This window comes from Bos taurus, chromosome 15 (genome assembly GCF_002263795.3).
Source record: "Bos taurus isolate L1 Dominette 01449 registration number 42190680 breed Hereford chromosome 15, ARS-UCD2.0, whole genome shotgun sequence".
Taxonomy (NCBI): Eukaryota; Metazoa; Chordata; class Mammalia; order Artiodactyla; family Bovidae; genus Bos; species Bos taurus.
The window spans coordinates 59,324,448-59,329,141 of NC_037342.1; the positions used below are offsets into that span (position 1 = coordinate 59,324,448).

Genomic DNA, 4,694 nt, shown 5'->3' on the forward strand with positions numbered 1-4,694 from the left:
TTGTGCCTCCCTGTAAGCTAAGAGGTGGTAATCAGCCTTGTGGCTTTTGTTCAGTTCTAAATGTCTCAACCTTCCTCACTATTTTCCTCAACACTTCGTTAACCTCTTGGAAAATGCCCACTTCCCTTTTTAAATTCTTTGGAAAAAAGCATCAGAGTGGAATTCTGTGTCCTGTTGAGTCCCTGCCTGGTACAATCCCCAGCTCACATGGAGCTTACATTCTAGTGGGGGAGAGACAACTAACGAATGAACAGCAGACTGGTTGTCATGCAGTGATAGGTGGTACAGAGAAAAATAAAGCAGGTAAACGGAGAGTGGCAGACATGAATATGGTGAATGTGGTCAGAGGAGGCCTCTCTAAGCAAACCTCCGAGGGAGGGAGGGAGAGAACTGCATAGCCCGATGAGTAAGGTCAAGGCCTGCGTTGGGAATGTGTTTGCAGTCTTGGAGACACACAAAGACTCATGCACTGGTAGGAAATGAGGTCTTAATGTTTATGATATTGCTTGATGTAGGGAAAAGGAATGCATGTGATGAAAAGAACATGGACTCTGGAGTCACACAGTGAGTCAAGCTCTACCATCACTGGGTAGCCCTGTAACAGCAGACAAAAGACTTCAAATCTGAGTCTCAGTTTCCTTGTTCAGTAAATGAACAAGTAAATATTGTTTACTTGAACAATCCAAGTAAATATTGGATTGGCCAGAAAGTTCATTTGAGTTTTTCTGTAATGTGGAAAAAATGAAAATTTTGACCAGCCCAATAATAAATGCCTGCCAATGCAGGAGACATGAGAGACATGGCTCAATCCCTGGGTCCACAAGATCCTCTGGAGAAGGGCACGGCAACCCACTCCAGTATTAAGCAGCCTGGTGGGCTACAGGATAGGCTTGCAAAGAGTCGGACATGACTGAAGTGACTTAGCGCACACACAATAAAATATACCTCAAAAGACTAAGATAAAATTTATGAATTCATACCTAGAGCCTGACTCTATCTCACTCCTCCTCCCCTCCAGCAGTTGGCCTCACTCTTAAATGCTGAATTAAACTCTGTGGCTTCATGGGGTTTAACAGACATCCTTGTTGAATGGTTTTATAGTACTCCTTATTCATTTATTCATTCCACCAATATGGGCTGTCACAACTTTACAGTTGTGTTTCTGTTTTGAGAATGAACTTTTAAGGTGTCTCTCTCCCACTAGACTGGAGAAGGCAATGGCGCCCCACTCCAGTACTCTTGCCTGGAGAATCCCATGGATGGAGGAGCCTGGTGGGCTACAGTCCATGGAGTCGCTAAGGGTTGGACACGACTGAGTGACTTCACTCTCATTTTTCACTTCCATGCTTTGGAGAAGGAAATGGCAACCCACTCCAGTGTTCTTGCCTGGAGAATCCCAGGGACAGGGGAGCGTGGCAGGCTGCTGTCTATGGGGTTGCACAGAGTTGGACATGACTGAAGCGACTTAGCAGCGGCAGCAGCTCCCACTAGACTTCATTTACAAGAGCAATTCTTTGTCACTTTTGGATACCTGGATAGTAGCAGAGAGCCTGGAATATTGCGAACATTTAATATTTGCTGGATGAAAGGAAGGAAAGTAGGAAGAACAATTACTATCCTTTCAATAAGTTTTCTTTTTCTAGAGACTCCATTCTCTTGGGTAAACTCTCCATGAGATTCTCCAGGCAAGAATACTGGAGTGGGTTGCCATTTCCTTCTCCAGGGGAGCTTCCCAACCCAGGGATTGAACCTGGGTCTCCTGCATTGCAGGCAGATGCTTTAACCTCTGAGCCACCAGGGAAGCCCCTAAATAAAAACTAATTTAATTGAAATGAACTGTCTGCAAAGACTTATCCTATTTATTTCTGTGGGATATAGCAAAGAAGAAAACCCTGTGAAGGCAGGGATCATGTTATCTTATTCATTTTTTATATCGCTCAGTTCAGTTCAGTCGCTCAGTCATGTCCAGCTCTTGGCAACTCCCTGGACTGCAGCACACCAGGCTTCCCTGTCCTTCACTATCTCTTGGAGCTTGCTCAAACTCATGTCCATTGAGTTGCTGATGCCATCTAACCATCTCAGCCTCTGTCATCCCCTTCTCTTGCCTTCAATCTTTCCCGGCATCAAGGTCTATTCTAATGAGGCAGTTCTTTGCATAGGTGGCCAAATATTGGAGCTTCAGCTTTAGCATCAGTCCTTCCAATGAATATTCAAGACTGATTTCCTTTAGAACTGACTGGTTTAATCTCCTTGCAGCCCAAGGGACTCTCAAGAGTCTTCTCCGATACCACAGTTCAAAAGCATCAATTCTCCAGTGCTCAGCTTTCTTCATAGTCCAACTCTCACATCCATACATGACTACTGGAAAAACTATAGCTTTGACTAGATGGACCTTTGCCGGCAAAGTAATGTCTCTGCTTTTTAATATGCTGTCTAGGTTGTTTTCTTCCCAGGAGCAAGCATCTTTTAATTTCATGGCTGCCGTCACTATCTGCAGTAATTTTGGAGCCCAAGAAATTAAAGTCTATCACTGTTTCCATTGTTTCCCCATCTATTTGACATGAAATGATGGGACCGGATGCCATGATCTTCATTTTTTGAATGTTGAGTTTTAAGCCAGCTTTATCACTCTCCTCTTTCAGTTTCATCAAGAGGCTCTTCACTTCCTCTTCACTTTCTGCCATAAGGGTGGTGTCATCTGCATATCTGAGGTTATATGATGGGATATTTCCCCCATCAATCTTGATTCCAGTTTGTGCTTCATCTATTCTGGAATTTCACATGATGTACATGGTATGTAAGTTACATAAGCAAGGTGACAATATACAGCCTTGATGTACTCCTTTCCCAGTTTGGATTTACATTGCTAGTGTTTAGCATAATGCCAAGTGCTTCATGATAACTATACTTAAATATTTGTGAGTAGAATATGCTAACAAAAGATTTAAATCTGATGTGTGTCTGAGTGTGTGTGTTGAGGTGGGGGGGATTACAAAACACATTTGTAAAGTCACAGTGAAATTTTTCAAAAACGCTTTCCCTTTCTCCACTCAGCACACAAAAGAGGGCTCTGAAAAGAGACTCTTTTGGAAACTGTCTAGACAAGGTGTGTTATTTAGGAAGAGGCCACTGTGAAAACATCATTTCCTCTTTTCTGTTTAGAAAAGGTTGATAGGAGAATGTGTAAAAGACAGAGATGAAGTGATTTGGTTGCCCTGGGGAGCCTTGCAGCCCAGCTGGAGATGCCCTGGGGGCTGGGCTCCTGGGGATTGTTTCCCCCAACCTGGTACTGGTTGTCTGGAGAAAGCACATTCCAAGACTGGGCACCATCTGACACCCTGATGAGAACAAAGCCCCACATGCTTGGGACACATGGTTCTGGTTATCTGGGGAATTGTGTTTTTCAAAGATTATAATATTTCCCCTTTGTATGTGTCTTATTTCATAGAGGCTCCTGGCCCTTCCCAGGCATGACTCTTGTCCAGGCGGTACATCCCTCTGAGAAGCACAGGCATGAGGAGACTGGTCCTAGGGTTTAGCAGAAGGACCTCTCTATTGGGACCAGGGGCACGTGGTGCTCACTGAAACCTTGTCTCTTTGAAACTCTGGGGTAACAGCCCTTGCCCAAAGTACATACTCTCTCTATTTATAAAATTCTTCCAAGAGCCTGTATCTGAGAAAACCTCCTACCAGCCCAGTGGAGTTGGGAGATGCAGTTGTAACAGTTATGCCTGTGCCCTGCATGTTATTGTCTCTGGGTGAAGCCCAGATTTGCACATTAAAAGATGTGTCAAATAGCGAGTGTGTTGTACTTATAAGTCTGTAAAAATCAAGTTTCCATGAGAAGCAAGAAGAAATGTTGCTTTCTGCCCATTTCATCCTGTTCTTAGGAAATGTGGGTTAAAAACATGTCTCTGAGTAGCTGTATAACCAGGTCTCCTTTTATATTGGTTATGATAAGGGATATTCTATTAGTTGGACTCTGAAGAGCAGATATTCCCATCCTTAGCAGCACAATACAGGTGTCTCCTTCCCATATTTAGAGAGTTCATCATTGTGTTAATCTTGATGGAAGGCAGAGTTGACTGCCTTACATGCCGAACATTAAAAAAACAGACACACACTTCCCTCTTGCTGGCCCCTAAAGGGTAGAGTTGGGAGATAAAGAACATCCAGTTAAATTTGAATTTCAGATAAATAGCAAATATTTTCACTGTTAAGGAGACACTAAATATTGCATGGGATATACTCATACTAAGAATTTTATTGCTTATCTGAACATTCTATTTAACTATGCATCTTGTGTTTTTCATTTGCTAAATCTGGCAACACTACCTGGGGGCCAGGATATGTGACTAAAGCTGAACCAATTAGGCATTCCCTCTTTGTATTTTTTTTTTTTCTAATTTTATTTTATTTTTAAACTTTACATAGTTGTATTAGTTTTGCCAAATATCAAAATGAATCTGCCACAGGTATACATGTGTTCCCCATCCTTAACCCTCCTCCCTCCTCCCTCCCCATACCATCCCTCTGGGTCGTCCCAGTGCACTAGCCCCAAGCATCCAGTATCGTGCATCGAACCTGGACTGGCAACTCGTTTCTTACATGATATTTTACATGTTTCAATGCCATTCTCCCAAATCTTCCCACCCTCTCCCTCTCCCACAGAGTCCATAAGACTGTTCTATACA

General features: G+C 43.1%; 1 non-coding gene across 1 annotated transcript; it reads right to left on the minus strand.

Annotated features, from left to right (window-relative positions):
* Window positions 1–1,729: 1,729 nt before the first annotated feature.
* TRNAC-GCA (transfer RNA cysteine (anticodon GCA)) lies at window positions 1,730–1,801 on the minus strand. Its single transcript has one exon. It is a non-coding gene; the product is annotated as a tRNA-Cys (tRNA).
* Between the last annotated feature and the right edge of the window lie 2,893 nt (window positions 1,802–4,694).